The sequence below is a fragment of the Schistocerca americana genome, unplaced genomic scaffold (assembly GCF_021461395.2).
Source record: "Schistocerca americana isolate TAMUIC-IGC-003095 unplaced genomic scaffold, iqSchAmer2.1 HiC_scaffold_369, whole genome shotgun sequence".
In the NCBI taxonomy this organism is placed as follows: domain Eukaryota; kingdom Metazoa; phylum Arthropoda; class Insecta; order Orthoptera; family Acrididae; genus Schistocerca; species Schistocerca americana.
Window position 1 is genome coordinate 42920 of NW_025726092.1, and position 27479 is coordinate 70398.

Here is a 27479-nt window from a genome sequence, read left to right on the forward strand (position 1 = left end):
TAGTCGCCGCGGCCGCAAGGTTACTCACACGATAGAGATGAGCATTCGTTTTAAGGCAGTGTAGTGGAGCACTCCGCGTGTGTAGCACTTTTTTCGGTTGTATCCGACGTCGCTGGGTGGCAATCCCACTTTCCCCTGCAGAAAAGTACTCGGGAAGCACGGGCAGCTTGTCGAGCATCGGTGGTTCAATGGCATGTGCCTCAGTAGTGCAGTAGGCAGCGCGTAAGTCTCATAATCTTAAGGCTTGCCGGCACGATAGCTCAGCGTGTTCGGTCTGAGAGTTATCTGCCCTCTGTAATAAAAGACCGAGTCAACGATGAACATGAACGGGCGCCATCGGACGTCCGCCCCCAACAAATGCAACGAAAGAAATGAGAACAAAAAAAAAAAAAAAAAATTGGTGAATGCTCGCTTAGCATGCGGACGGCACGGGTTCGAATCCCGGCCGATGCATCGTTCTGCTGTTCTCGCTATAATGCTGCCGCGCCGATTCCTCGCCTGAGCTGCGTCAGCCTCAGGAATGCATAGCAAGATTCGCTGTGAGAAGAACCATACACGCAGCACGCAATAGACCGTACTTGAACGGTCGCGTGCTATTTCTGAACTCTGACGACGGCCTGGCCCAACAGGCCGCTGTGTTCAGGTGCCGCAAGGGCGATGTACTGTAACCTCGGGCAGTGCTGCGTTCCGTTGAAAAAGCTGCGGCAGCAGTTTAATCTAGCAAGTAGGGAAAGCACGTGTAGCAACACAACAGATTCTTGAGAAAGCGCAAACTGTCTATCTCTAATATGAGAGACTTACCAAGTTTCCTGTAACATTACTTGCAACGTGCCTCGGTAGCGCAGTAGGTAGCGCGTAAGTCTCATAATCTTAAGGTCGTGAGTTCGATCCTCACCCGGGGCATTTAATTTGCTGTACATCATGGCTGAATTAACGGCGTTGCTGTTGCTAGGGAACGAACTTAATTGTCGTTCGTTATCCACAAGGAGTCTACGCCCCAGCGTCAATATGTTTATTTCCAATTATGACAACGTACAACTTTGATCTTTCTCTTCCCTTGTTAGGAGTAAAATAATGAATAGTCAATTTCGAGCTGTGCGCCATGCCAGTCTGTAGGCGCAAATATGCTCGCAAACGGAGAACTGCACTGAGTCCAGATTCAGCACGAAATACGAGAGGAGACGGAGAAAACCTCACGCTTATCGAGCAACTCCGGTGTGGTCTAGTGGCTAGGATACCTGGCTTTCACCCAGGAGGCCCGGGTTCGATTTCCGGTACCGGAACGGAAGTTTTTGCGCACACAACGCTCCACGTTTTGGCCTTCGAACTGTCGTTTGTCGCCCACCTTGCGAAGCTTCGACCGAACGTAATCGGGGAAAACAGGCACATGATGCAATTACTGTCGGCACCGGAATAAAGGGAGAAGAGGCTCTGGTCCGCTGTTGGGCTGCTACCAGCGTCAGTGGGAAGTCGGTGAAGTCGCCAGTTGCGCCAGAAGCCAGAAATTACCGTAGTACGCCTACACACGCGTTCCAGTTATTTACATTGCTTGCAGCCGCTCCATCCACAACGAGCGTGAGCCCGGATAGCTCAGTCGGTAGAGCATTAGGCTTTTAACCTAAGGGTCCAGGGTTCAAGTCCCTGTCCGGGCGAAGATTTTAACGTTTCCGTAATGGCTCGTCTCGTAGCGATGGTAACCCTGCCGTAATCAGTACACGGAGTTCGTTTCCTGTCAACAGTCTGCGCAGACCGGTTGGATTCTTCACGATTCCAGGGAAGCTTCAGTTACGAGCAGTCGTGGCCGAGTGGTTAAGGCGTCTGACTAGAAATCAGATTCCCTCTGGGAGCGTAGCTTCGAGTCCTACCGACTGCGTCGGTTTTTTCTTTAAGAACAACGAGCAGAAAATTTCGCAGATTGCCTGTCGTTTTGGTACCTCTCCACACCTCGCCTCTCTCAGCCGTTTATAGTGCCTGTCCTTTTGATAAGGGCGAATTCCAAGCGTCAGCTTTCGCGTCAGCCGAGCAAAGTCGGGACAAGTCGGGACATACGACAGGATGGTCTGCGTGGAACTACGACGAAAAAAACCTTCATTTAACAGCACGCGGCTCACATACTCATACGAAAAAACCGGCGCCACTTGCGGTGGCCGGGAATCGAACCCGGATCAACTGCTTGGAAGGCAACTATGCTCACCATTACACCACCACCGCACAGGCGCTGCTCGCAACGCCCCGCTGTGTCGGCTTCCTGCCCGCCAGCAGCGGCCCACGGTGATAGTAGCTGCAGGCGCTTTACGAGGTAGGAGGGTGCATCCACACGCATTCGGGTAGCGCCTCCACGCACGCTGCGTCTTTGGGCAAGACTAGTCGCCGCGGCCGCAAGGTTACTCACACGATAGAGATGAGCATTCGTTTTAAGGCAGTGTAGTGGAGCACTCCGCGTGTGTAGCACTTTTTTCGGTTGTATCCGACGTCGCTGGGTGGCAATCCCACTTTCCCCTGCAGAAAAGTACTCGGGAAGCACGGGCAGCTTGTCGAGCATCGGTGGTTCAATGGCATGTGCCTCAGTAGTGCAGTAGGCAGCGCGTAAGTCTCATAATCTTAAGGCTTGCCGGCACGATAGCTCAGCGTGTTCGGTCTGAGAGTTATCTGCCCTCTGTAATAAAAGACCGAGTCAACGATGAACATGAACGGGCGCCATCGGACGTCCGCCCCCAACAAATGCAACGAAAGAAATGAGAACAAAAAAAAAAAAAAAAAAATTGGTGAATGCTCGCTTAGCATGCGGACGGCACGGGTTCGAATCCCGGCCGATGCATCGTTCTGCTGTTCTCGCTATAATGCTGCCGCGCCGATTCCTCGCCTGAGCTGCGTCAGCCTCAGGAATGCATAGCAAGATTCGCTGTGAGAAGAACCATACACGCAGCACGCAATAGACCGTACTTGAACGGTCGCGTGCTATTTCTGAACTCTGACGACGGCCTGGCCCAACAGGCCGCTGTGTTCAGGTGCCGCAAGGGCGATGTACTGTAACCTCGGGCAGTGCTGCGTTCCGTTGAAAAAGCTGCGGCAGCAGTTTAATCTAGCAAGTAGGGAAAGCACGTGTAGCAACACAACAGATTCTTGAGAAAGCGCAAACTGTCTATCTCTAATATGAGAGACTTACCAAGTTTCCTGTAACATTACTTGCAACGTGCCTCGGTAGCGCAGTAGGTAGCGCGTAAGTCTCATAATCTTAAGGTCGTGAGTTCGATCCTCACCCGGGGCATTTAATTTGCTGTACATCATGGCTGAATTAACGGCGTTGCTGTTGCTAGGGAACGAACTTAATTGTCGTTCGTTATCCACAAGGAGTCTACGCCCCAGCGTCAATATGTTTATTTCCAATTATGACAACGTACAACTTTGATCTTTCTCTTCCCTTGTTAGGAGTAAAATAATGAATAGTCAATTTCGAGCTGTGCGCCATGCCAGTCTGTAGGCGCAAATATGCTCGCAAACGGAGAACTGCACTGAGTCCAGATTCAGCACGAAATACGAGAGGAGACGGAGAAAACCTCACGCTTATCGAGCAACTCCGGTGTGGTCTAGTGGCTAGGATACCTGGCTTTCACCCAGGAGGCCCGGGTTCGATTTCCGGTACCGGAACGGAAGTTTTTGCGCACACAACGCTCCACGTTTTGGCCTTCGAACTGTCGTTTGTCGCCCACCTTGCGAAGCTTCGACCGAACGTAATCGGGGAAAACAGGCACATGATGCAATTACTGTCGGCACCGGAATAAAGGGAGAAGAGGCTCTGGTCCGCTGTTGGGCTGCTACCAGCGTCAGTGGGAAGTCGGTGAAGTCGCCAGTTGCGCCAGAAGCCAGAAATTACCGTAGTACGCCTACACACGCGTTCCAGTTATTTACATTGCTTGCAGCCGCTCCATCCACAACGAGCGTGAGCCCGGATAGCTCAGTCGGTAGAGCATTAGGCTTTTAACCTAAGGGTCCAGGGTTCAAGTCCCTGTCCGGGCGAAGATTTTAACGTTTCCGTAATGGCTCGTCTCGTAGCGATGGTAACCCTGCCGTAATCAGTACACGGAGTTCGTTTCCTGTCAACAGTCTGCGCAGACCGGTTGGATTCTTCACGATTCCAGGGAAGCTTCAGTTACGAGCAGTCGTGGCCGAGTGGTTAAGGCGTCTGACTAGAAATCAGATTCCCTCTGGGAGCGTAGCTTCGAGTCCTACCGACTGCGTCGGTTTTTTCTTTAAGAACAACGAGCAGAAAATTTCGCAGATTGCCTGTCGTTTTGGTACCTCTCCACACCTCGCCTCTCTCAGCCGTTTATAGTGCCTGTCCTTTTGATAAGGGCGAATTCCAAGCGTCAGCTTTCGCGTCAGCCGAGCAAAGTCGGGACAAGTCGGGACATACGACAGGATGGTCTGCGTGGAACTACGACGAAAAAAACCTTCATTTAACAGCACGCGGCTCACATACTCATACGAAAAAACCGGCGCCACTTGCGGTGGCCGGGAATCGAACCCGGATCAACTGCTTGGAAGGCAACTATGCTCACCATTACACCACCACCGCACAGGCGCTGCTCGCAACGCCCCGCTGTGTCGGCTTCCTGCCCGCCAGCAGCGGCCCACGGTGATAGTAGCTGCAGGCGCTTTACGAGGTAGGAGGGTGCATCCACACGCATTCGGGTAGCGCCTCCACGCACGCTGCGTCTTTGGGCAAGACTAGTCGCCGCGGCCGCAAGGTTACTCACACGATAGAGATGAGCATTCGTTTTAAGGCAGTGTAGTGGAGCACTCCGCGTGTGTAGCACTTTTTTCGGTTGTATCCGACGTCGCTGGGTGGCAATCCCACTTTCCCCTGCAGAAAAGTACTCGGGAAGCACGGGCAGCTTGTCGAGCATCGGTGGTTCAATGGCATGTGCCTCAGTAGTGCAGTAGGCAGCGCGTAAGTCTCATAATCTTAAGGCTTGCCGGCACGATAGCTCAGCGTGTTCGGTCTGAGAGTTATCTGCCCTCTGTAATAAAAGACCGAGTCAACGATGAACATGAACGGGCGCCATCGGACGTCCGCCCCCAACAAATGCAACGAAAGAAATGAGAACAAAAAAAAAAAAAAATTGGTGAATGCTTGCTTAGCATGCGGACGGCACGGGTTCGAATCCCGGCCGATGCATCGTTCTGCTGTTCTCGCTATAATGCTGCCGCGCCGATTCCTCGCCTGAGCTGCGTCAGCCTCAGGAATGCATAGCAAGATTCGCTGTGAGAAGAACCATACACGCAGCACGCAATAGACCGTACTTGAACGGTCGCGTGCTATTTCTGAACTCTGACGACGGCCTGGCCCAACAGGCCGCTGTGTTCAGGTGCCGCAAGGGCGATGTACTGTAACCTCGGGCAGTGCTGCGTTCCGTTGAAAAAGCTGCGGCAGCAGTTTAATCTAGCAAGTAGGGAAAGCACGTGTAGCAACACAACAGATTCTTGAGAAAGCGCAAACTGTCTATCTCTAATATGAGAGACTTACCAAGTTTCCTGTAACATTACTTGCAACGTGCCTCGGTAGCGCAGTAGGTAGCGCGTAAGTCTCATAATCTTAAGGTCGTGAGTTCGATCCTCACCCGGGGCATTTAATTTGCTGTACATCATGGCTGAATTAACGGCGTTGCTGTTGCTAGGGAACGAACTTAATTGTCGTTCGTTATCCACAAGGAGTCTACGCCCCAGCGTCAATATGTTTATTTCCAATTATGACAACGTACAACTTTGATCTTTCTCTTCCCTTGTTAGGAGTAAAATAATGAATAGTCAATTTCGAGCTGTGCGCCATGCCAGTCTGTAGGCGCAAATATGCTCGCAAACGGAGAACTGCACTGAGTCCAGATTCAGCACGAAATACGAGAGGAGACGGAGAAAACCTCACGCTTATCGAGCAACTCCGGTGTGGTCTAGTGGCTAGGATACCTGGCTTTCACCCAGGAGGCCCGGGTTCGATTTCCGGTACCGGAACGGAAGTTTTTGCGCACACAACGCTCCACGTTTTGGCCTTCGAACTGTCGTTTGTCGCCCACCTTGCGAAGCTTCGACCGAACGTAATCGGGGAAAACAGGCACATGATGCAATTACTGTCGGCACCGGAATAAAGGGAGAAGAGGCTCTGGTCCGCTGTTGGGCTGCTACCAGCGTCAGTGGGAAGTCGGTGAAGTCGCCAGTTGCGCCAGAAGCCAGAAATTACCGTAGTACGCCTACACACGCGTTCCAGTTATTTACATTGCTTGCAGCCGCTCCATCCACAACGAGCGTGAGCCCGGATAGCTCAGTCGGTAGAGCATTAGGCTTTTAACCTAAGGGTCCAGGGTTCAAGTCCCTGTCCGGGCGAAGATTTTAACGTTTCCGTAATGGCTCGTCTCGTAGCGATGGTAACCCTGCCGTAATCAGTACACGGAGTTCGTTTCCTGTCAACAGTCTGCGCAGACCGGTTGGATTCTTCACGATTCCAGGGAAGCTTCAGTTACGAGCAGTCGTGGCCGAGTGGTTAAGGCGTCTGACTAGAAATCAGATTCCCTCTGGGAGCGTAGCTTCGAGTCCTACCGACTGCGTCGGTTTTTTCTTTAAGAACAACGAGCAGAAAATTTCGCAGATTGCCTGTCGTTTTGGTACCTCTCCACACCTCGCCTCTCTCAGCCGTTTATAGTGCCTGTCCTTTTGATAAGGGCGAATTCCAAGCGTCAGCTTTCGCGTCAGCCGAGCAAAGTCGGGACAAGTCGGGACATACGACAGGATGGTCTGCGTGGAACTACGACGAAAAAAACCTTCATTTAACAGCACGCGGCTCACATACTCATACGAAAAAACCGGCGCCACTTGCGGTGGCCGGGAATCGAACCCGGATCAACTGCTTGGAAGGCAACTATGCTCACCATTACACCACCACCGCACAGGCGCTGCTCGCAACGCCCCGCTGTGTCGGCTTCCTGCCCGCCAGCAGCGGCCCACGGTGATAGTAGCTGCAGGCGCTTTACGAGGTAGGAGGGTGCATCCACACGCATTCGGGTAGCGCCTCCACGCACGCTGCGTCTTTGGGCAAGACTAGTCGCCGCGGCCGCAAGGTTACTCACACGATAGAGATGAGCATTCGTTTTAAGGCAGTGTAGTGGAGCACTCCGCGTGTGTAGCACTTTTTTCGGTTGTATCCGACGTCGCTGGGTGGCAATCCCACTTTCCCCTGCAGAAAAGTACTCGGGAAGCACGGGCAGCTTGTCGAGCATCGGTGGTTCAATGGCATGTGCCTCAGTAGTGCAGTAGGCAGCGCGTAAGTCTCATAATCTTAAGGCTTGCCGGCACGATAGCTCAGCGTGTTCGGTCTGAGAGTTATCTGCCCTCTGTAATAAAAGACCGAGTCAACGATGAACATGAACGGGCGCCATCGGACGTCCGCCCCCAACAAATGCAACGAAAGAAATGAGAACAAAAAAAAAAAAAAATTGGTGAATGCTCGCTTAGCATGCGGACGGCACGGGTTCGAATCCCGGCCGATGCATCGTTCTGCTGTTCTCGCTATAATGCTGCCGCGCCGATTCCTCGCCTGAGCTGCGTCAGCCTCAGGAATGCATAGCAAGATTCGCTGTGAGAAGAACCATACACGCAGCACGCAATAGACCGTACTTGAACGGTCGCGTGCTATTTCTGAACTCTGACGACGGCCTGGCCCAACAGGCCGCTGTGTTCAGGTGCCGCAAGGGCGATGTACTGTAACCTCGGGCAGTGCTGCGTTCCGTTGAAAAAGCTGCGGCAGCAGTTTAATCTAGCAAGTAGGGAAAGCACGTGTAGCAACACAACAGATTCTTGAGAAAGCGCAAACTGTCTATCTCTAATATGCGAGACTTACCAAGTTTCCTGGGACGTTGGTCGCAAACGTGCCTCGGTAGCGCAGTGGGCAGCGCGTAAGTCTCATAATCTTAAGGTCGTGAGTTCGATCCTCACCTGGGGCATTTAATTTGCTGTACATCATGGCTGAATTAACGGCGTTGCTGTTGCTAGGGAACGAACTGAATTGTCGTTTGTTATCCACAAGGAGTCCACGCCTCAGCGTCAAAATGTTTACATCCAGCTATGGCAAGGTACAGCTTTGACCTTTCTCCTCCCCTGTTATGAGTAAAATATGATGCAAACAGCAATGAATAGTCAGTTTCGAGCTGTGCGCCATGCCAGTCTGTACGCGCAAATATGCTCGCAAACAGAGAACACCACTGAGTCCGGATTCAGCGCGAAATGCCAGAGGAGAGGGAGTTAACCTGACACTTAACGAGCAAATCCGGTGTGGTCTAGTGGCTAGGATACCTGGCTTTCACCCAGGAGGCCCGGGTTCGATTCCCGGTACCGGAAGGGAAGTTTTTGCGCACACGACCCTCCATGTTTTGGCCCTCCAACCCTCGTTTGTCGCCCTCCTTCCGGAGCTTCAACCGAGCGTAATCGGGGAAAACAGGCACGAGATGCAATTACTGTCAGCACCGGGATAAAGGGAGAAGAGGCACTGGTCCCCTGTTGGGCTGCTACCAGCGTCAGTGGCAAGTCGGTGAAGTCGCCAGTTGCGCCAGAAGCCAGCAATTACGCGTTCCAGTTATTCACATTGCCTGCAGCTGCTCCATCCCACAACAAGTGTGAGCCCGGATAGCTCAGTCGGTAGAGCATTAGGCTTTTAACCTAAGGGTCCAGGGTTCGAGTCCCTGTCCGGGCGAAGATTTTAACGCTTCCGTAATGGCTCGTCTCGTAGCGCTGGTAGCCCTGTCGTAATCAGTGCACGGAGTTCGTTTCCTGTCAACAGTCTGCGCAGACCGGTTGGATTCTTCACGATTCCAGGGAAGCTTCAGTTACGAGCAGTCGTGGCCGAGTGGTTAAGGCGTCTGACTAGAAATCAGATTCCCTCTGGGAGCGTAGCTTCGAGTCCTACCGACTGCGTCGGTTTTTTCTTTAAGAACAACGAGCAGAAAATTTCGCAGATTGCCTGTCGTTTTGGTACCTCTCCACACCTCGCCTCTCTCAGCCGTTTATAGTGCCTGTCCTTTTGATAAGGGCGAATTCCAAGCGTCAGCTTTCGCGTCAGCCGAGCAAAGTCGGGACAAGTCGGGACATACGACAGGATGGTCTGCGTGGAACTACGACGAAAAAAACCTTCATTTAACAGCACGCGGCTCACATACTCATACGAAAAAACCGGCGCCACTTGCGGTGGCCGGGAATCGAACCCGGATCAACTGCTTGGAAGGCAACTATGCTCACCATTACACCACCACCGCACAGGCGCTGCTCGCAACGCCCCGCTGTGTCGGCTTCCTGCCCGCCAGCAGCGGCCCACGGTGATAGTAGCTGCAGGCGCTTTACGAGGTAGGAGGGTGCATCCACACGCATTCGGGTAGCGCCTCCACGCACGCTGCGTCTTTGGGCAAGACTAGTCGCCGCGGCCGCAAGGTTACTCACACGATAGAGATGAGCATTCGTTTTAAGGCAGTGTAGTGGAGCACTCCGCGTGTGTAGCACTTTTTTCGGTTGTATCCGACGTCGCTGGGTGGCAATCCCACTTTCCCCTGCAGAAAAGTACTCGGGAAGCACGGGCAGCTTGTCGAGCATCGGTGGTTCAATGGCATGTGCCTCAGTAGTGCAGTAGGCAGCGCGTAAGTCTCATAATCTTAAGGCTTGCCGGCACGATAGCTCAGCGTGTTCGGTCTGAGAGTTATCTGCCCTCTGTAATAAAAGACCGAGTCAACGATGAACATGAACGGGCGCCATCGGACGTCCGCCCCCAACAAATGCAACGAAAGAAATGAGAACAAAAAAAAAAAAAATTGGTGAATGCTCGCTTAGCATGCGGACGGCACGGGTTCGAATCCCGGCCGATGCATCGTTCTGCTGTTCTCGCTATAATGCTGCCGCGCCGATTCCTCGCCTGAGCTGCGTCAGCCTCAGGAATGCATAGCAAGATTCGCTGTGAGAAGAACCATACACGCAGCACGCAATAGACCGTACTTGAACGGTCGCGTGCTATTTCTGAACTCTGACGACGGCCTGGCCCAACAGGCCGCTGTGTTCAGGTGCCGCAAGGGCGATGTACTGTAACCTCGGGCAGTGCTGCGTTCCGTTGAAAAAGCTGCGGCAGCAGTTTAATCTAGCAAGTAGGGAAAGCACGTGTAGCAACACAACAGATTCTTGAGAAAGCGCAAACTGTCTATCTCTAATATGAGAGACTTACCAAGTTTCCTGTAACATTACTTGCAACGTGCCTCGGTAGCGCAGTAGGTAGCGCGTAAGTCTCATAATCTTAAGGTCGTGAGTTCGATCCTCACCCGGGGCATTTAATTTGCTGTACATCATGGCTGAATTAACGGCGTTGCTGTTGCTAGGGAACGAACTTAATTGTCGTTCGTTATCCACAAGGAGTCTACGCCCCAGCGTCAATATGTTTATTTCCAATTATGACAACGTACAACTTTGATCTTTCTCTTCCCTTGTTAGGAGTAAAATAATGAATAGTCAATTTCGAGCTGTGCGCCATGCCAGTCTGTAGGCGCAAATATGCTCGCAAACGGAGAACTGCACTGAGTCCAGATTCAGCACGAAATACGAGAGGAGACGGAGAAAACCTCACGCTTATCGAGCAACTCCGGTGTGGTCTAGTGGCTAGGATACCTGGCTTTCACCCAGGAGGCCCGGGTTCGATTTCCGGTACCGGAACGGAAGTTTTTGCGCACACAACGCTCCACGTTTTGGCCTTCGAACTGTCGTTTGTCGCCCACCTTGCGAAGCTTCGACCGAACGTAATCGGGGAAAACAGGCACATGATGCAATTACTGTCGGCACCGGAATAAAGGGAGAAGAGGCTCTGGTCCGCTGTTGGGCTGCTACCAGCGTCAGTGGGAAGTCGGTGAAGTCGCCAGTTGCGCCAGAAGCCAGAAATTACCGTAGTACGCCTACACACGCGTTCCAGTTATTTACATTGCTTGCAGCCGCTCCATCCACAAGGAGCGTGAGCCCGGATAGCTCAGTCGGTAGAGCATTAGGCTTTTAACCTAAGGGTCCAGGGTTCAAGTCCCCGTCCGGGCGAAGATTTTAACGTTTCCGTAATGGCTCGTCTCGTAGCGATGGTAACCCTGCCGTAATCAGTACACGGAGTTCGTTTCCTGTCAACAGTCTGCGCAGACCGGTTGGATTCTTCACGATTCCAGGGAAGCTTCAGTTACGAGCAGTCGTGGCCGAGTGGTTAAGGCGTCTGACTAGAAATCAGATTCCCTCTGGGAGCGTAGCTTCGAGTCCTACCGACTGCGTCGGTTTTTTCTTTAAGAACAACGAGCAGAAAATTTCGCAGATTGCCTGTCGTTTTGGTACCTCTCCACACCTCGCCTCTCTCAGCCGTTTATAGTGCCTGTCCTTTTGATAAGGGCGAATTCCAAGCGTCAGCTTTCGCGTCAGCCGAGCAAAGTCGGGACAAGTCGGGACATACGACAGGATGGTCTGCGTGGAACTACGACGAAAAAAACCTTCATTTAACAGCACGCGGCTCACATACTCATACGAAAAAACCGGCGCCACTTGCGGTGGCCGGGAATCGAACCCGGATCAACTGCTTGGAAGGCAACTATGTTCACCATTACACCACCACCGCACAGGCGCTGCTCGCAACGCCCCGCTGTGTCGGCTTCCTGCCCGCCAGCAGCGGCCCACGGTGATAGTAGCTGCAGGCGCTTTACGAGGTAGGAGGGTGCATCCACACGCATTCGGGTAGCGCCTCCACGCACGCTGCGTCTTTGGGCAAGACTAGTCGCCGCGGCCGCAAGGTTACTCACACGATAGAGATGAGCATTCGTTTTAAGGCAGTGTAGTGGAGCACTCCGCGTGTGTAGCACTTTTTTCGGTTGTATCCGACGTCGCTGGGTGGCAATCCCACTTTCCCCTGCAGAAAAGTACTCGGGAAGCACGGGCAGCTTGTCGAGCATCGGTGGTTCAATGGCATGTGCCTCAGTAGTGCAGTAGGCAGCGCGTAAGTCTCATAATCTTAAGGCTTGCCGGCACGATAGCTCAGCGTGTTCGGTCTGAGAGTTATCTGCCCTCTGTAATAAAAGACCGAGTCAACGATGAACATGAACGGGCGCCATCGGACGTCCGCCCCCAACAAATGCAACGAAAGAAATGAGAACAAAAAAAAAAAAAAAATTGGTGAATGCTTGCTTAGCATGCGGACGGCACGGGTTCGAATCCCGGCCGATGCATCGTTCTGCTGTTCTCGCTATAATGCTGCCGCGCCGATTCCTCGCCTGAGCTGCGTCAGCCTCAGGAATGCATAGCAAGATTCGCTGTGAGAAGAACCATACACGCAGCACGCAATAGACCGTACTTGAACGGTCGCGTGCTATTTCTGAACTCTGACGACGGCCTGGCCCAACAGGCCGCTGTGTTCAGGTGCCGCAAGGGCGATGTACTGTAACCTCGGGCAGTGCTGCGTTCCGTTGAAAAAGCTGCGGCAGCAGTTTAATCTAGCAAGTAGGGAAAGCACGTGTAGCAACACAACAGATTCTTGAGAAAGCGCAAACTGTCTATCTCTAATATGAGAGACTTACCAAGTTTCCTGTAACATTACTTGCAACGTGCCTCGGTAGCGCAGTAGGTAGCGCGTAAGTCTCATAATCTTAAGGTCGTGAGTTCGATCCTCACCCGGGGCATTTAATTTGCTGTACATCATGGCTGAATTAACGGCGTTGCTGTTGCTAGGGAACGAACTTAATTGTCGTTCGTTATCCACAAGGAGTCTACGCCCCAGCGTCAATATGTTTATTTCCAATTATGACAACGTACAACTTTGATCTTTCTCTTCCCTTGTTAGGAGTAAAATAATGAATAGTCAATTTCGAGCTGTGCGCCATGCCAGTCTGTAGGCGCAAATATGCTCGCAAACGGAGAACTGCACTGAGTCCAGATTCAGCACGAAATACGAGAGGAGACGGAGAAAACCTCACGCTTATCGAGCAACTCCGGTGTGGTCTAGTGGCTAGGATACCTGGCTTTCACCCAGGAGGCCCGGGTTCGATTTCCGGTACCGGAACGGAAGTTTTTGCGCACACAACGCTCCACGTTTTGGCCTTCGAACTGTCGTTTGTCGCCCACCTTGCGAAGCTTCGACCGAACGTAATCGGGGAAAACAGGCACATGATGCAATTACTGTCGGCACCGGAATAAAGGGAGAAGAGGCTCTGGTCCGCTGTTGGGCTGCTACCAGCGTCAGTGGGAAGTCGGTGAAGTCGCCAGTTGCGCCAGAAGCCAGAAATTACCGTAGTACGCCTACACACGCGTTCCAGTTATTTACATTGCTTGCAGCCGCTCCATCCACAACGAGCGTGAGCCCGGATAGCTCAGTCGGTAGAGCATTAGGCTTTTAACCTAAGGGTCCAGGGTTCAAGTCCCTGTCCGGGCGAAGATTTTAACGTTTCCGTAATGGCTCGTCTCGTAGCGATGGTAACCCTGCCGTAATCAGTACACGGAGTTCGTTTCCTGTCAACAGTCTGCGCAGACCGGTTGGATTCTTCACGATTCCAGGGAAGCTTCAGTTACGAGCAGTCGTGGCCGAGTGGTTAAGGCGTCTGACTAGAAATCAGATTCCCTCTGGGAGCGTAGCTTCGAGTCCTACCGACTGCGTCGGTTTTTTCTTTAAGAACAACGAGCAGAAAATTTCGCAGATTGCCTGTCGTTTTGGTACCTCTCCACACCTCGCCTCTCTCAGCCGTTTATAGTGCCTGTCCTTTTGATAAGGGCGAATTCCAAGCGTCAGCTTTCGCGTCAGCCGAGCAAAGTCGGGACATACGACAGGATGGTCTGCGTGGAACTACGACGAAAAAAACCTTCATTTAACAGCACGCGGCTCACATACTCATACGAAAAAACCGGCGTCACTTGCGGTGGCCGGGAATCGAACCCGGATCAACTGCTTGGAAGGCAACTATGCTCACCATTACACCACCACCGCACAGGCGCTGCTCGCAACGCCCCGCTGTGTCGGCTTCCTGCCCGCCAGCAGCGGCCCACGGTGATAGTAGCTGCAGGCGCTTTACGAGGTAGGAGGGTGCATCCACACGCATTCGGGTAGCGCCTCCACGCACGCTGCGTCTTTGGGCAAGACTAGTCGCCGCGGCCGCAAGGTTACTCACACGATAGAGATGAGCATTCGTTTTAAGGCAGTGTAGTGGAGCACTCCGCGTGTGTAGCACTTTTTTCGGTTGTATCCGACGTCGCTGGGTGGCAATCCCACTTTCCCCTGCAGAAAAGTACTCGGGAAGCACGGGCAGCTTGTCGAGCATCGGTGGTTCAATGGCATGTGCCTCAGTAGTGCAGTAGGCAGCGCGTAAGTCTCATAATCTTAAGGCTTGCCGGCACGATAGCTCAGCGTGTTCGGTCTGAGAGTTATCTGCCCTCTGTAATAAAAGACCGAGTCAACGATGAACATGAACGGGCGCCATCGGACGTCCGCCCCCAACAAATGCAACGAAAGAAATGAGAACAAAAAAAAAAAAAAATTGGTGAATGCTCGCTTAGCATGCGGACGGCACGGGTTCGAATCCCGGCCGATGCATCGTTCTGCTGTTCTCGCTATAATGCTGCCGCGCCGATTCCTCGCCTGAGCTGCGTCAGCCTCAGGAATGCATAGCAAGATTCGCTGTGAGAAGAACCATACACGCAGCACGCAATAGACCGTACTTGAACGGTCGCGTGCTATTTCTGAACTCTGACGACGGCCTGGCCCAACAGGCCGCTGTGTTCAGGTGCCGCAAGGGCGATGTACTGTAACCTCGGGCAGTGCTGCGTTCCGTTGAAAAAGCTGCGGCAGCAGTTTAATCTAGCAAGTAGGGAAAGCACGTGTAGCAACACAACAGATTCTTGAGAAAGCGCAAACTGTCTATCTCTAATATGCGAGACTTACCAAGTTTCCTGGGACGTTGGTCGCAAACGTGCCTCGGTAGCGCAGTGGGCAGCGCGTAAGTCTCATAATCTTAAGGTCGTGAGTTCGATCCTCACCTGGGGCATTTAATTTGCTGTACATCATGGCTGAATTAACGGCGTTGCTGTTGCTAGGGAACGAACTGAATTGTCGTTTGTTATCCACAAGGAGTCCACGCCTCAGCGTCAAAATGTTTACATCCAGCTATGGCAAGGTACAGCTTTGACCTTTCTCCTCCCCTGTTATGAGTAAAATATGATGCAAACAGCAATGAATAGTCAGTTTCGAGCTGTGCGCCATGCCAGTCTGTACGCGCAAATATGCTCGCAAACAGAGAACACCACTGAGTCCGGATTCAGCGCGAAATGCCAGAGGAGAGGGAGTTAACCTGACACTTAACGAGCAAATCCGGTGTGGTCTAGTGGCTAGGATACCTGGCTTTCACCCAGGAGGCCCGGGTTCGATTCCCGGTACCGGAAGGGAAGTTTTTGCGCACACGACCCTCCATGTTTTGGCCCTCCAACCCTCGTTTGTCGCCCTCCTTCCGGAGCTTCAACCGAGCGTAATCGGGGAAAACAGGCACGAGATGCAATTACTGTCAGCACCGGGATAAAGGGAGAAGAGGCACTGGTCCCCTGTTGGGCTGCTACCAGCGTCAGTGGCAAGTCGGTGAAGTCGCCAGTTGCGCCAGAAGCCAGCAATTACGCGTTCCAGTTATTCACATTGCCTGCAGCTGCTCCATCCCACAACAAGTGTGAGCCCGGATAGCTCAGTCGGTAGAGCATTAGGCTTTTAACCTAAGGGTCCAGGGTTCGAGTCCCTGTCCGGGCGAAGATTTTAACGCTTCCGTAATGGCTCGTCTCGTAGCGCTGGTAGCCCTGTCGTAATCAGTGCACGGAGTTCGTTTCCTGTCAACAGTCTGCGCAGACCGGTTGGATTCTTCACGATTCCAGGGAAGCTTCAGTTACGAGCAGTCGTGGCCGAGTGGTTAAGGCGTCTGACTAGAAATCAGATTCCCTCTGGGAGCGTAGCTTCGAGTCCTACCGACTGCGTCGGTTTTTTCTTTAAGAACAACGAGCAGAAAATTTCGCAGATTGCCTGTCGTTTTGGTACCTCTCCACACCTCGCCTCTCTCAGCCGTTTATAGTGCCTGTCCTTTTGATAAGGGCGAATTCCAAGCGTCAGCTTTCGCGTCAGCCGAGCAAAGTCGGGACAAGTCGGGACATACGACAGGATGGTCTGCGTGGAACTACGACGAAAAAAACCTTCATTTAACAGCACGCGGCTCACATACTCATACGAAAAAACCGGCGCCACTTGCGGTGGCCGGGAATCGAACCCGGATCAACTGCTTGGAAGGCAACTATGCTCACCATTACACCACCACCGCACAGGCGCTGCTCGCAACGCCCCGCTGTGTCGGCTTCCTGCCCGCCAGCAGCGGCCCACGGTGATAGTAGCTGCAGGCGCTTTACGAGGTAGGAGGGTGCATCCACACGCATTCGGGTAGCGCCTCCACGCACGCTGCGTCTTTGGGCAAGACTAGTCGCCGCGGCCGCAAGGTTACTCACACGATAGAGATGAGCATTCGTTTTAAGGCAGTGTAGTGGAGCACTCCGCGTGTGTAGCACTTTTTTCGGTTGTATCCGACGTCGCTGGGTGGCAATCCCACTTTCCCCTGCAGAAAAGTACTCGGGAAGCACGGGCAGCTTGTCGAGCATCGGTGGTTCAATGGCATGTGCCTCAGTAGTGCAGTAGGCAGCGCGTAAGTCTCATAATCTTAAGGCTTGCCGGCACGATAGCTCAGCGTGTTCGGTCTGAGAGTTATCTGCCCTCTGTAATAAAAGACCGAGTCAACGATGAACATGAACGGGCGCCATCGGACGTCCGCCCCCAACAAATGCAACGAAAGAAATGAGAACAAAAAAAAAAAAAATTGGTGAATGCTCGCTTAGCATGCGGACGGCACGGGTTCGAATCCCGGCCGATGCATCGTTCTGCTGTTCTCGCTATAATGCTGCCGCGCCGATTCCTCGCCTGAGCTGCGTCAGCCTCAGGAATGCATAGCAAGATTCGCTGTGAGAAGAACCATACACGCAGCACGCAATAGACCGTACTTGAACGGTCGCGTGCTATTTCTGAACTCTGACGACGGCCTGGCCCAACAGGCCGCTGTGTTCAGGTGCCGCAAGGGCGATGTACTGTAACCTCGGGCAGTGCTGCGTTCCGTTGAAAAAGCTGCGGCAGCAGTTTAATCTAGCAAGTAGGGAAAGCACGTGTAGCAACACAACAGATTCTTGAGAAAGCGCAAACTGTCTATCTCTAATATGAGAGACTTACCAAGTTTCCTGTAACATTACTTGCAACGTGCCTCGGTAGCGCAGTAGGTAGCGCGTAAGTCTCATAATCTTAAGGTCGTGAGTTCGATCCTCACCCGGGGCATTTAATTTGCTGTACATCATGGCTGAATTAACGGCGTTGCTGTTGCTAGGGAACGAACTTAATTGTCGTTCGTTATCCACAAGGAGTCTACGCCCCAGCGTCAATATGTTTATTTCCAATTATGACAACGTACAACTTTGATCTTTCTCTTCCCTTGTTAGGAGTAAAATAATGAATAGTCAATTTCGAGCTGTGCGCCATGCCAGTCTGTAGGCGCAAATATGCTCGCAAACGGAGAACTGCACTGAGTCCAGATTCAGCACGAAATACGAGAGGAGACGGAGAAAACCTCACGCTTATCGAGCAACTCCGGTGTGGTCTAGTGGCTAGGATACCTGGCTTTCACCCAGGAGGCCCGGGTTCGATTTCCGGTACCGGAACGGAAGTTTTTGCGCACACAACGCTCCACGTTTTGGCCTTCGAACTGTCGTTTGTCGCCCACCTTGCGAAGCTTCGACCGAACGTAATCGGGGAAAACAGGCACATGATGCAATTACTGTCGGCACCGGAATAAAGGGAGAAGAGGCTCTGGTCCGCTGTTGGGCTGCTACCAGCGTCAGTGGGAAGTCGGTGAAGTCGCCAGTTGCGCCAGAAGCCAGAAATTACCGTAGTACGCCTACACACGCGTTCCAGTTATTTACATTGCTTGCAGCCGCTCCATCCACAAGGAGCGTGAGCCCGGATAGCTCAGTCGGTAGAGCATTAGGCTTTTAACCTAAGGGTCCAGGGTTCAAGTCCCCGTCCGGGCGAAGATTTTAACGTTTCCGTAATGGCTCGTCTCGTAGCGATGGTAACCCTGCCGTAATCAGTACACGGAGTTCGTTTCCTGTCAACAGTCTGCGCAGACCGGTTGGATTCTTCACGATTCCAGGGAAGCTTCAGTTACGAGCAGTCGTGGCCGAGTGGTTAAGGCGTCTGACTAGAAATCAGATTCCCTCTGGGAGCGTAGCTTCGAGTCCTACCGACTGCGTCGGTTTTTTCTTTAAGAACAACGAGCAGAAAATTTCGCAGATTGCCTGTCGTTTTGGTACCTCTCCACACCTCGCCTCTCTCAGCCGTTTATAGTGCCTGTCCTTTTGATAAGGGCGAATTCCAAGCGTCAGCTTTCGCGTCAGCCGAGCAAAGTCGGGACAAGTCGGGACATACGACAGGATGGTCTGCGTGGAACTACGACGAAAAAAACCTTCATTTAACAGCACGCGGCTCACATACTCATACGAAAAAACCGGCGTCACTTGCGGTGGCCGGGAATCGAACCCGGATCAACTGCTTGGAAGGCAACTATGCTCACCATTACACCACCACCGCACAGGCGCTGCTCGCAACGCCCCGCTGTGTCGGCTTCCTGCCCGCCAGCAGCGGCCCACGGTGATAGTAGCTGCAGGCGCTTTACGAGGTAGGAGGGTGCATCCACACGCATTCGGGTAGCGCCTCCACGCACGCTGCGTCTTTGGGCAAGACTAGTCGCCGCGGCCGCAAGGTTACTCACACGATAGAGATGAGCATTCGTTTTAAGGCAGTGTAGTGGAGCACTCCGCGTGTGTAGCACTTTTTTCGGTTGTATCCGACGTCGCTGGGTGGCAATCCCACTTTCCCCTGCAGAAAAGTACTCGGGAAGCACGGGCAGCTTGTCGAGCATCGGTGGTTCAATGGCATGTGCCTCAGTAGTGCAGTAGGCAGCGCGTAAGTCTCATAATCTTAAGGCTTGCCGGCACGATAGCTCAGCGTGTTCGGTCTGAGAGTTATCTGCCCTCTGTAATAAAAGACCGAGTCAACGATGAACATGAACGGGCGCCATCGGACGTCCGCCCCCAACAAATGCAACGAAAGAAATGAGAACAAAAAAAAAAAAAAATTGGTGAATGCTCGCTTAGCATGCGGACGGCACGGGTTCGAATCCCGGCCGATGCATCGTTCTGCTGTTCTCGCTATAATGCTGCCGCGCCGATTCCTCGCCTGAGCTGCGTCAGCCTCAGGAATGCATAGCAAGATTCGCTGTGAGAAGAACCATACACGCAGCACGCAATAGACCGTACTTGAACGGTCGCGTGCTATTTCTGAACTCTGACGACGGCCTGGCCCAACAGGCCGCTGTGTTCAGGTGCCGCAAGGGCGATGTACTGTAACCTCGGGCAGTGCTGCGTTCCGTTGAAAAAGCTGCGGCAGCAGTTTAATCTAGCAAGTAGGGAAAGCACGTGTAGCAACACAACAGATTCTTGAGAAAGCGCAAACTGTCTATCTCTAATATGCGAGACTTACCAAGTTTCCTGGGACGTTGGTCGCAAACGTGCCTCGGTAGCGCAGTGGGCAGCGCGTAAGTCTCATAATCTTAAGGTCGTGAGTTCGATCCTCACCTGGGGCATTTAATTTGCTGTACATCATGGCTGAATTAACGGCGTTGCTGTTGCTAGGGAACGAACTGAATTGTCGTTTGTTATCCACAAGGAGTCCACGCCTCAGCGTCAAAATGTTTACATCCAGCTATGGCAAGGTACAGCTTTGACCTTTCTCCTCCCCTGTTATGAGTAAAATATGATGCAAACAGCAATGAATAGTCAGTTTCGAGCTGTGCGCCATGCCAGTCTGTACGCGCAAATATGCTCGCAAACAGAGAACACCACTGAGTCCGGATTCAGCGCGAAATGCCAGAGGAGAGGGAGTTAACCTGACACTTAACGAGCAAATCCGGTGTGGTCTAGTGGCTAGGATACCTGGCTTTCACCCAGGAGGCCCGGGTTCGATTCCCGGTACCGGAAGGGAAGTTTTTGCGCACACGACCCTCCATGTTTTGGCCCTCCAACCCTCGTTTGTCGCCCTCCTTCCGGAGCTTCAACCGAGCGTAATCGGGGAAAACAGGCACGAGATGCAATTACTGTCAGCACCGGGATAAAGGGAGAAGAGGCACTGGTCCCCTGTTGGGCTGCTACCAGCGTCAGTGGCAAGTCGGTGAAGTCGCCAGTTGCGCCAGAAGCCAGCAATTACGCGTTCCAGTTATTCACATTGCCTGCAGCTGCTCCATCCCACAACAAGTGTGAGCCCGGATAGCTCAGTCGGTAGAGCATTAGGCTTTTAACCTAAGGGTCCAGGGTTCGAGTCCCTGTCCGGGCGAAGATTTTAACGCTTCCGTAATGGCTCGTCTCGTAGCGCTGGTAGCCCTGTCGTAATCAGTGCACGGAGTTCGTTTCCTGTCAACAGTCTGCGCAGACCGGTTGGATTCTTCACGATTCCAGGGAAGCTTCAGTTACGAGCAGTCGTGGCCGAGTGGTTAAGGCGTCTGACTAGAAATCAGATTCCCTCTGGGAGCGTAGCTTCGAGTCCTACCGACTGCGTCGGTTTTTTCTTTAAGAACAACGAGCAGAAAATTTCGCAGATTGCCTGTCGTTTTGGTACCTCTCCACACCTCGCCTCTCTCAGCCGTTTATAGTGCCTGTCCTTTTGATAAGGGCGAATTCCAAGCGTCAGCTTTCGCGTCAGCCGAGCAAAGTCGGGACAAGTCGGGACATACGACAGGATGGTCTGCGTGGAACTACGACGAAAAAAACCTTCATTTAACAGCACGCGGCTCACATACTCATACGAAAAAACCGGCGCCACTTGCGGTGGCCGGGAATCGAACCCGGATCAACTGCTTGGAAGGCAACTATGCTCACCATTACACCACCACCGCACAGGCGCTGCTCGCAACGCCCCGCTGTGTCGGCTTCCTGCCCGCCAGCAGCGGCCCACGGTGATAGTAGCTGCAGGCGCTTTACGAGGTAGGAGGGTGCATCCACACGCATTCGGGTAGCGCCTCCACGCACGCTGCGTCTTTGGGCAAGACTAGTCGCCGCGGCCGCAAGGTTACTCACACGATAGAGATGAGCATTCGTTTTAAGGCAGTGTAGTGGAGCACTCCGCGTGTGTAGCACTTTTTTCGGTTGTATCCGACGTCGCTGGGTGGCAATCCCACTTTCCCCTGCAGAAAAGTACTCGGGAAGCACGGGCAGCTTGTCGAGCATCGGTGGTTCAATGGCATGTGCCTCAGTAGTGCAGTAGGCAGCGCGTAAGTCTCATAATCTTAAGGCTTGCCGGCACGATAGCTCAGCGTGTTCGGTCTGAGAGTTATCTGCCCTCTGTAATAAAAGACCGAGTCAACGATGAACATGAACGGGCGCCATCGGACGTCCGCCCCCAACAAATGCAACGAAAGAAATGAGAACAAAAAAAAAAAAAATTGGTGAATGCTCGCTTAGCATGCGGACGGCACGGGTTCGAATCCCGGCCGATGCATCGTTCTGCTGTTCTCGCTATAATGCTGCCGCGCCGATTCCTCGCCTGAGCTGCGTCAGCCTCAGGAATGCATAGCAAGATTCGCTGTGAGAAGAACCATACACGCAGCACGCAATAGACCGTACTTGAACGGTCGCGTGCTATTTCTGAACTCTGACGACGGCCTGGCCCAACAGGCCGCTGTGTTCAGGTGCCGCAAGGGCGATGTACTGTAACCTCGGGCAGTGCTGCGTTCCGTTGAAAAAGCTGCGGCAGCAGTTTAATCTAGCAAGTAGGGAAAGCACGTGTAGCAACACAACAGATTCTTGAGAAAGCGCAAACTGTCTATCTCTAATATGAGAGACTTACCAAGTTTCCTGTAACATTACTTGCAACGTGCCTCGGTAGCGCAGTAGGTAGCGCGTAAGTCTCATAATCTTAAGGTCGTGAGTTCGATCCTCACCCGGGGCATTTAATTTGCTGTACATCATGGCTGAATTAACGGCGTTGCTGTTGCTAGGGAACGAACTTAATTGTCGTTCGTTATCCACAAGGAGTCTACGCCCCAGCGTCAATATGTTTATTTCCAATTATGACAACGTACAACTTTGATCTTTCTCTTCCCTTGTTAGGAGTAAAATAATGAATAGTCAATTTCGAGCTGTGCGCCATGCCAGTCTGTAGGCGCAAATATGCTCGCAAACGGAGAACTGCACTGAGTCCAGATTCAGCACGAAATACGAGAGGAGACGGAGAAAACCTCACGCTTATCGAGCAACTCCGGTGTGGTCTAGTGGCTAGGATACCTGGCTTTCACCCAGGAGGCCCGGGTTCGATTTCCGGTACCGGAACGGAAGTTTTTGCGCACACAACGCTCCACGTTTTGGCCTTCGAACTGTCGTTTGTCGCCCACCTTGCGAAGCTTCGACCGAACGTAATCGGGGAAAACAGGCACATGATGCAATTACTGTCGGCACCGGAATAAAGGGAGAAGAGGCTCTGGTCCGCTGTTGGGCTGCTACCAGCGTCAGTGGGAAGTCGGTGAAGTCGCCAGTTGCGCCAGAAGCCAGAAATTACCGTAGTACGCCTACACACGCGTTCCAGTTATTTACATTGCTTGCAGCCGCTCCATCCACAAGGAGCGTGAGCCCGGATAGCTCAGTCGGTAGAGCATTAGGCTTTTAACCTAAGGGTCCAGGGTTCAAGTCCCTGTCCGGGCGAAGATTTTAACGTTTCCGTAATGGCTCGTCTCGTAGCGATGGTAACCCTGCCGTAATCAGTACACGGAGTTCGTTTCCTGTCAACAGTCTGCGCAGACCGGTTGGATTCTTCACGATTCCAGGGAAGCTTCAGTTACGAGCAGTCGTGGCCGAGTGGTTAAGGCGTCTGACTAGAAATCAGATTCCCTCTGGGAGCGTAGCTTCGAGTCCTACCGACTGCGTCGGTTTTTTCTTTAAGAACAACGAGCAGAAAATTTCGCAGATTGCCTGTCGTTTTGGTACCTCTCCACACCTCGCCTCTCTCAGCCGTTTATAGTGCCTGTCCTTTTGATAAGGGCGAATTCCAAGCGTCAGCTTTCGCGTCAGCCGAGCAAAGTCGGGACAAGTCGGGACATACGACAGGATGGTCTGCGTGGAACTACGACGAAAAAAACCTTCATTTAACAGCACGCGGCTCACATACTCATACGAAAAAACCGGCGCCACTTGCGGTGGCCGGGAATCGAACCCGGATCAACTGCTTGGAAGGCAACTATGCTCACCATTACACCACCACCGCACAGGCGCTGCTCGCAACGCCCCGCTGTGTCGGCTTCCTGCCCGCCAGCAGCGGCCCACGGTGATAGTAGCTGCAGGCGCTTTACGAGGTAGGAGGGTGCATCCACACGCATTCGGGTAGCGCCTCCACGCACGCTGCGTCTTTGGGCAAGACTAGTCGCCGCGGCCGCAAGGTTACTCACACGATAGAGATGAGCATTCGTTTTAAGGCAGTGTAGTGGAGCACTCCGCGTGTGTAGCACTTTTTTCGGTTGTATCCGACGTCGCTGGGTGGCAATCCCACTTTCCCCTGCAGAAAAGTACTCGGGAAGCACGGGCAGCTTGTCGAGCATCGGTGGTTCAATGGCATGTGCCTCAGTAGTGCAGTAGGCAGCGCGTAAGTCTCATAATCTTAAGGCTTGCCGGCACGATAGCTCAGCGTGTTTGGTCTGAGAGTTATCTGCCCTCTGTAATAAAAGACCGAGTCAACGATGAACATGAACGGGCGCCATCGGACGTCCGCCCCCAACAAATGCAACGAAAGAAATGAGAACAAAAAAAAAAAAAATTGGTGAATGCTCGCTTAGCATGCGGACGGCACGGGTTCGAATCCCGGCCGATGCATCGTTCTGCTGTTCTCGCTATAATGCTGCCGCGCCGATTCCTCGCCTGAGCTGCGTCAGCCTCAGGAATGCATAGCAAGATTCGCTGTGAGAAGAACCATACACGCAGCACGCAATAGACCGTACTTGAACGGTCGCGTGCTATTTCTGAACTCTGACGACGGCCTGGCCCAACAGGCCGCTGTGTTCAGGTGCCGCAAGGGCGATGTACTGTAACCTCGGGCAGTGCTGCGTTCCGTTGAAAAAGCTGCGGCAGCAGTTTAATCTAGCAAGTAGGGAAAGCACGTGTAGCAACACAACAGATTCTTGAGAAAGCGCAAACTGTCTATCTCTAATATGAGAGACTTACCAAGTTTCCTGTAACATTACTTGCAACGTGCCTCGGCAGCGCAGTAGGTAGCGCGTAAGTCTCATAATCTTAAGGTCGTGAGTTCGATCCTCACCCGGGGCATTTAATTTGCTGTACATCATGGCTGAATTAACGGCGTTGCTGTTGCTAGGGAACGAACTTAATTGTCGTTCGTTATCCACAAGGAGTCTACGCCCCAGCGTCAATATGTTTATTTCCAATTATGACAACGTACAACTTTGATCTTTCTCTTCCCTTGTTAGGAGTAAAATAATGAATAGTCAATTTCGAGCTGTGCGCCATGCCAGTCTGTAGGCGCAAATATGCTCGCAAACGGAGAACTGCACTGAGTCCAGATTCAGCACGAAATACGAGAGGAGACGGAGAAAACCTCACGCTTATCGAGCAACTCCGGTGTGGTCTAGTGGCTAGGATACCTGGCTTTCACCCAGGAGGCCCGGGTTCGATTTCCGGTACCGGAACGGAAGTTTTTGCGCACACAACGCTCCACGTTTTGGCCTTCGAACTGTCGTTTGTCGCCCACCTTGCGAAGCTTCGACCGAACGTAATCGGGGAAAACAGGCACATGATGCAATTACTGTCGGCACCGGAATAAAGGGAGAAGAGGCTCTGGTCCGCTGTTGGGCTGCTACCAGCGTCAGTGGGAAGTCGGTGAAGTCGCCAGTTGCGCCAGAAGCCAGAAATTACCGTAGTACGCCTACACACGCGTTCCAGTTATTTACATTGCTTGCAGCCGCTCCATCCACAAGGAGCGTGAGCCCGGATAGCTCAGTCGGTAGAGCATTAGGCTTTTAACCTAAGGGTCCAGGGTTCAAGTCCCTGTCCGGGCGAAGATTTTAACGTTTCCGTAATGGCTCGTCTCGTAGCGATGGTAACCCTGCCGTAATCAGTACACGGAGTTCGTTTCCTGTCAACAGTCTGCGCAGACCGGTTGGATTCTTCACGATTCCAGGGAAGCTTCAGTTACGAGCAGTCGTGGCCGAGTGGTTAAGGCGTCTGACTAGAAATCAGATTCCCTCTGGGAGCGTAGCTTCGAGTCCTACCGACTGCGTCGGTTTTTTCTTTAAGAACAACGAGCAGAAAATTTCGCAGATTGCCTGTCGTTTTGGTACCTCTCCACACCTCGCCTCTCTCAGCCGTTTATAGTGCCTGTCCTTTTGATAAGGGCGAATTCCAAGCGTCAGCTTTCGCGTCAGCCGAGCAAAGTCGGGACAAGTCGGGACATACGACAGGATGGTCTGCGTGGAACTACGACGAAAAAAACCTTCATTTAACAGCACGCGGCTCACATACTCATACGAAAAAACCGGCGCCACTTGCGGTGGCCGGGAATCGAACCCGGATCAACTGCTTGGAAGGCAACTATGCTCACCATTACACCACCACCGCACAGGCGCTGCTCGCAACGCCCCGCTGTGTCGGCTTCCTGCCCGCCAGCAGCGGCCCACGGTGATAGTAGCTGCAGGCGCTTTACGAGGTAGGAGGGTGCATCCACACGCATTCGGGTAGCGCCTCCACGCACGCTGCGTCTTTGGGCAAGACTAGTCGCCGCGGCCGCAAGGTTACTCACACGATAGAGATGAGCATTCGTTTTAAGGCAGTGTAGTGGAGCACTCCGCGTGTGTAGCACTTTTTTCGAATGTATCCGACGTCGCTGGGTGGCAATCCCACTTTCCCCTGCAGAAAAGTACTCGGGAAGCACGGGCAGCTTGTCGAGCATCGGTGGTTCAATGGCATGTGCCTCAGTAGTGCAGTAGGCAGCGCGTAAGTCTCATAATCTTAAGGCTTGCCGGCACGATAGCTCAGCGTGTTCGGTCTGAGAGTTATCTGCCCTCTGTAATAAAAGACCGAGTCAACGATGAACATGAACGGGCGCCATCGGACGTCCGCCCCCAACAAATGCAACGAAAGAAATGAGAACAAAAAAAAAAAAAAATTGGTGAATGCTCGCTTAGCATGCGGACGGCACGGGTTCGAATCCCGGCCGATGCATCGTTCTGCTGTTCTCGCTATAATGCTGCCGCGCCGATTCCTCGCCTGAGCTGCGTCAGCCTCAGGAATGCATAGCAAGATTCGCTGTGAGAAGAACCATACACGCAGCACGCAATAGACCGTACTTGAACGGTCGCGTGCTATTTCTGAACTCTGACGACGGCCTGGCCCAACAGGCCGCTGTGTTCAGGTGCCGCAAGGGCGATGTACTGTAACCTCGGGCAGTGCTGCGTTCCGTTGAAAAAGCTGCGGCAGCAGTTTAATCTAGCAAGTAGGGAAAGCACGTGTAGCAACACAACAGATTCTTGAGAAAGCGCAAACTGTCTATCTCTAATATGAGAGACTTACCAAGTTTCCTGTAACATTACTTGCAACGTGCCTCGGTAGCGCAGTAGGTAGCGCGTAAGTCTCATAATCTTAAGGTCGTGAGTTCGATCCTCACCCGGGGCATTTAATTTGCTGTACATCATGGCTGAATTAACGGCGTTGCTGTTGCTAGGGAACGAACTTAATTGTCGTTCGTTATCCACAAGGAGTCTACGCCCCAGCGTCAATATGTTTATTTCCAATTATGACAACGTACAACTTTGATCTTTCTCTTCCCTTGTTAGGAGTAAAATAATGAATAGTCAATTTCGAGCTGTGCGCCATGCCAGTCTGTAGGCGCAAATATGCTCGCAAACGGAGAACTGCACTGAGTCCAGATTCAGCACGAAATACGAGAGGAGACGGAGAAAACCTCACGCTTATCGAGCAACTCCGGTGTGGTCTAGTGGCTAGGATACCTGGCTTTCACCCAGGAGGCCCGGGTTCGATTTCCGGTACCGGAACGGAAGTTTTTGCGCACACAACGCTCCACGTTTTGGCCTTCGAACTGTCGTTTGTCGCCCACCTTGCGAAGCTTCGACCGAACGTAATCGGGGAAAACAGGCACATGATGCAATTACTGTCGGCACCGGAATAAAGGGAGAAGAGGCTCTGGTCCGCTGTTGGGCTGCTACCAGCGTCAGTGGGAAGTCGGTGAAGTCGCCAGTTGCGCCAGAAGCCAGAAATTACCGTAGTACGCCTAC

At 52.6% G+C, this 27479-nt stretch overlaps 57 non-coding genes across 57 annotated transcripts; 46 read left to right on the forward strand and 11 right to left on the reverse strand.

Moving 5' to 3' along the window:
• Nucleotides 1-830: 830 nt before the first annotated feature.
• On the forward strand, nt 831-903 carry Trnam-cau. Its single transcript has one exon. It is a non-coding gene; the product is annotated as a tRNA-Met (tRNA).
• A 308-nt stretch (nt 904-1211) lies between these two features.
• Nucleotides 1212-1283, forward strand: Trnae-uuc. Its single transcript has one exon. It is a non-coding gene; the product is annotated as a tRNA-Glu (tRNA).
• Nucleotides 1284-1579: 296 nt separating this feature from the next.
• On the forward strand, nt 1580-1652 carry Trnak-uuu. Its single transcript has one exon. It is a non-coding gene; the product is annotated as a tRNA-Lys (tRNA).
• A 139-nt stretch (nt 1653-1791) lies between these two features.
• Nucleotides 1792-1873, forward strand: Trnas-aga. The gene has a single exon. It is a non-coding gene; the product is annotated as a tRNA-Ser (tRNA).
• A 266-nt stretch (nt 1874-2139) lies between these two features.
• On the reverse strand, nt 2140-2211 carry Trnag-ucc. The gene has a single exon. It is a non-coding gene; the product is annotated as a tRNA-Gly (tRNA).
• A 984-nt stretch (nt 2212-3195) lies between these two features.
• On the forward strand, nt 3196-3268 carry Trnam-cau. The gene has a single exon. It is a non-coding gene; the product is annotated as a tRNA-Met (tRNA).
• Nucleotides 3269-3576: 308 nt separating this feature from the next.
• On the forward strand, nt 3577-3648 carry Trnae-uuc. Its single transcript has one exon. It is a non-coding gene; the product is annotated as a tRNA-Glu (tRNA).
• A 296-nt stretch (nt 3649-3944) lies between these two features.
• Trnak-uuu lies at nt 3945-4017 on the forward strand. The gene has a single exon. It is a non-coding gene; the product is annotated as a tRNA-Lys (tRNA).
• Nucleotides 4018-4156: 139 nt separating this feature from the next.
• Nucleotides 4157-4238, forward strand: Trnas-aga. Its single transcript has one exon. It is a non-coding gene; the product is annotated as a tRNA-Ser (tRNA).
• A 266-nt stretch (nt 4239-4504) lies between these two features.
• Nucleotides 4505-4576, reverse strand: Trnag-ucc. Its single transcript has one exon. It is a non-coding gene; the product is annotated as a tRNA-Gly (tRNA).
• A 980-nt stretch (nt 4577-5556) lies between these two features.
• Nucleotides 5557-5629, forward strand: Trnam-cau. Its single transcript has one exon. It is a non-coding gene; the product is annotated as a tRNA-Met (tRNA).
• Nucleotides 5630-5937: 308 nt separating this feature from the next.
• Nucleotides 5938-6009, forward strand: Trnae-uuc. Its single transcript has one exon. It is a non-coding gene; the product is annotated as a tRNA-Glu (tRNA).
• Nucleotides 6010-6305: 296 nt separating this feature from the next.
• On the forward strand, nt 6306-6378 carry Trnak-uuu. Its single transcript has one exon. It is a non-coding gene; the product is annotated as a tRNA-Lys (tRNA).
• A 139-nt stretch (nt 6379-6517) lies between these two features.
• Nucleotides 6518-6599, forward strand: Trnas-aga. Its single transcript has one exon. It is a non-coding gene; the product is annotated as a tRNA-Ser (tRNA).
• Nucleotides 6600-6865: 266 nt separating this feature from the next.
• Nucleotides 6866-6937, reverse strand: Trnag-ucc. The gene has a single exon. It is a non-coding gene; the product is annotated as a tRNA-Gly (tRNA).
• A 981-nt stretch (nt 6938-7918) lies between these two features.
• On the forward strand, nt 7919-7991 carry Trnam-cau. The gene has a single exon. It is a non-coding gene; the product is annotated as a tRNA-Met (tRNA).
• Nucleotides 7992-8313: 322 nt separating this feature from the next.
• On the forward strand, nt 8314-8385 carry Trnae-uuc. Its single transcript has one exon. It is a non-coding gene; the product is annotated as a tRNA-Glu (tRNA).
• Nucleotides 8386-8664: 279 nt separating this feature from the next.
• Nucleotides 8665-8737, forward strand: Trnak-uuu. The gene has a single exon. It is a non-coding gene; the product is annotated as a tRNA-Lys (tRNA).
• Nucleotides 8738-8876: 139 nt separating this feature from the next.
• On the forward strand, nt 8877-8958 carry Trnas-aga. Its single transcript has one exon. It is a non-coding gene; the product is annotated as a tRNA-Ser (tRNA).
• Nucleotides 8959-9224: 266 nt separating this feature from the next.
• Nucleotides 9225-9296, reverse strand: Trnag-ucc. Its single transcript has one exon. It is a non-coding gene; the product is annotated as a tRNA-Gly (tRNA).
• Nucleotides 9297-10275: 979 nt separating this feature from the next.
• Trnam-cau lies at nt 10276-10348 on the forward strand. Its single transcript has one exon. It is a non-coding gene; the product is annotated as a tRNA-Met (tRNA).
• Nucleotides 10349-10656: 308 nt separating this feature from the next.
• Trnae-uuc lies at nt 10657-10728 on the forward strand. The gene has a single exon. It is a non-coding gene; the product is annotated as a tRNA-Glu (tRNA).
• A 296-nt stretch (nt 10729-11024) lies between these two features.
• Trnak-uuu lies at nt 11025-11097 on the forward strand. The gene has a single exon. It is a non-coding gene; the product is annotated as a tRNA-Lys (tRNA).
• A 139-nt stretch (nt 11098-11236) lies between these two features.
• Nucleotides 11237-11318, forward strand: Trnas-aga. Its single transcript has one exon. It is a non-coding gene; the product is annotated as a tRNA-Ser (tRNA).
• A 266-nt stretch (nt 11319-11584) lies between these two features.
• Nucleotides 11585-11656, reverse strand: Trnag-ucc. The gene has a single exon. It is a non-coding gene; the product is annotated as a tRNA-Gly (tRNA).
• A 981-nt stretch (nt 11657-12637) lies between these two features.
• On the forward strand, nt 12638-12710 carry Trnam-cau. The gene has a single exon. It is a non-coding gene; the product is annotated as a tRNA-Met (tRNA).
• Nucleotides 12711-13018: 308 nt separating this feature from the next.
• On the forward strand, nt 13019-13090 carry Trnae-uuc. The gene has a single exon. It is a non-coding gene; the product is annotated as a tRNA-Glu (tRNA).
• Nucleotides 13091-13386: 296 nt separating this feature from the next.
• On the forward strand, nt 13387-13459 carry Trnak-uuu. The gene has a single exon. It is a non-coding gene; the product is annotated as a tRNA-Lys (tRNA).
• Nucleotides 13460-13598: 139 nt separating this feature from the next.
• Trnas-aga lies at nt 13599-13680 on the forward strand. The gene has a single exon. It is a non-coding gene; the product is annotated as a tRNA-Ser (tRNA).
• Nucleotides 13681-13936: 256 nt separating this feature from the next.
• Trnag-ucc lies at nt 13937-14008 on the reverse strand. Its single transcript has one exon. It is a non-coding gene; the product is annotated as a tRNA-Gly (tRNA).
• A 981-nt stretch (nt 14009-14989) lies between these two features.
• Nucleotides 14990-15062, forward strand: Trnam-cau. Its single transcript has one exon. It is a non-coding gene; the product is annotated as a tRNA-Met (tRNA).
• A 322-nt stretch (nt 15063-15384) lies between these two features.
• Trnae-uuc lies at nt 15385-15456 on the forward strand. Its single transcript has one exon. It is a non-coding gene; the product is annotated as a tRNA-Glu (tRNA).
• A 279-nt stretch (nt 15457-15735) lies between these two features.
• Nucleotides 15736-15808, forward strand: Trnak-uuu. Its single transcript has one exon. It is a non-coding gene; the product is annotated as a tRNA-Lys (tRNA).
• A 139-nt stretch (nt 15809-15947) lies between these two features.
• Trnas-aga lies at nt 15948-16029 on the forward strand. The gene has a single exon. It is a non-coding gene; the product is annotated as a tRNA-Ser (tRNA).
• Nucleotides 16030-16295: 266 nt separating this feature from the next.
• Nucleotides 16296-16367, reverse strand: Trnag-ucc. The gene has a single exon. It is a non-coding gene; the product is annotated as a tRNA-Gly (tRNA).
• Nucleotides 16368-17346: 979 nt separating this feature from the next.
• Trnam-cau lies at nt 17347-17419 on the forward strand. The gene has a single exon. It is a non-coding gene; the product is annotated as a tRNA-Met (tRNA).
• A 308-nt stretch (nt 17420-17727) lies between these two features.
• Trnae-uuc lies at nt 17728-17799 on the forward strand. The gene has a single exon. It is a non-coding gene; the product is annotated as a tRNA-Glu (tRNA).
• Nucleotides 17800-18095: 296 nt separating this feature from the next.
• Nucleotides 18096-18168, forward strand: Trnak-uuu. The gene has a single exon. It is a non-coding gene; the product is annotated as a tRNA-Lys (tRNA).
• Nucleotides 18169-18307: 139 nt separating this feature from the next.
• Trnas-aga lies at nt 18308-18389 on the forward strand. Its single transcript has one exon. It is a non-coding gene; the product is annotated as a tRNA-Ser (tRNA).
• Nucleotides 18390-18655: 266 nt separating this feature from the next.
• Trnag-ucc lies at nt 18656-18727 on the reverse strand. The gene has a single exon. It is a non-coding gene; the product is annotated as a tRNA-Gly (tRNA).
• A 981-nt stretch (nt 18728-19708) lies between these two features.
• Nucleotides 19709-19781, forward strand: Trnam-cau. The gene has a single exon. It is a non-coding gene; the product is annotated as a tRNA-Met (tRNA).
• A 322-nt stretch (nt 19782-20103) lies between these two features.
• Trnae-uuc lies at nt 20104-20175 on the forward strand. The gene has a single exon. It is a non-coding gene; the product is annotated as a tRNA-Glu (tRNA).
• Nucleotides 20176-20454: 279 nt separating this feature from the next.
• On the forward strand, nt 20455-20527 carry Trnak-uuu. Its single transcript has one exon. It is a non-coding gene; the product is annotated as a tRNA-Lys (tRNA).
• Nucleotides 20528-20666: 139 nt separating this feature from the next.
• Nucleotides 20667-20748, forward strand: Trnas-aga. The gene has a single exon. It is a non-coding gene; the product is annotated as a tRNA-Ser (tRNA).
• Nucleotides 20749-21014: 266 nt separating this feature from the next.
• Trnag-ucc lies at nt 21015-21086 on the reverse strand. The gene has a single exon. It is a non-coding gene; the product is annotated as a tRNA-Gly (tRNA).
• A 979-nt stretch (nt 21087-22065) lies between these two features.
• Nucleotides 22066-22138, forward strand: Trnam-cau. The gene has a single exon. It is a non-coding gene; the product is annotated as a tRNA-Met (tRNA).
• Nucleotides 22139-22446: 308 nt separating this feature from the next.
• Trnae-uuc lies at nt 22447-22518 on the forward strand. The gene has a single exon. It is a non-coding gene; the product is annotated as a tRNA-Glu (tRNA).
• A 296-nt stretch (nt 22519-22814) lies between these two features.
• Nucleotides 22815-22887, forward strand: Trnak-uuu. Its single transcript has one exon. It is a non-coding gene; the product is annotated as a tRNA-Lys (tRNA).
• Nucleotides 22888-23026: 139 nt separating this feature from the next.
• On the forward strand, nt 23027-23108 carry Trnas-aga. The gene has a single exon. It is a non-coding gene; the product is annotated as a tRNA-Ser (tRNA).
• A 266-nt stretch (nt 23109-23374) lies between these two features.
• On the reverse strand, nt 23375-23446 carry Trnag-ucc. Its single transcript has one exon. It is a non-coding gene; the product is annotated as a tRNA-Gly (tRNA).
• A 979-nt stretch (nt 23447-24425) lies between these two features.
• Nucleotides 24426-24498, forward strand: Trnam-cau. Its single transcript has one exon. It is a non-coding gene; the product is annotated as a tRNA-Met (tRNA).
• A 308-nt stretch (nt 24499-24806) lies between these two features.
• On the forward strand, nt 24807-24878 carry Trnae-uuc. The gene has a single exon. It is a non-coding gene; the product is annotated as a tRNA-Glu (tRNA).
• Nucleotides 24879-25174: 296 nt separating this feature from the next.
• On the forward strand, nt 25175-25247 carry Trnak-uuu. The gene has a single exon. It is a non-coding gene; the product is annotated as a tRNA-Lys (tRNA).
• A 139-nt stretch (nt 25248-25386) lies between these two features.
• Nucleotides 25387-25468, forward strand: Trnas-aga. The gene has a single exon. It is a non-coding gene; the product is annotated as a tRNA-Ser (tRNA).
• A 266-nt stretch (nt 25469-25734) lies between these two features.
• Nucleotides 25735-25806, reverse strand: Trnag-ucc. Its single transcript has one exon. It is a non-coding gene; the product is annotated as a tRNA-Gly (tRNA).
• Nucleotides 25807-26786: 980 nt separating this feature from the next.
• Nucleotides 26787-26859, forward strand: Trnam-cau. The gene has a single exon. It is a non-coding gene; the product is annotated as a tRNA-Met (tRNA).
• A 308-nt stretch (nt 26860-27167) lies between these two features.
• On the forward strand, nt 27168-27239 carry Trnae-uuc. Its single transcript has one exon. It is a non-coding gene; the product is annotated as a tRNA-Glu (tRNA).
• The last annotated feature ends 240 nt before the right edge of the window (nt 27240-27479 follow it).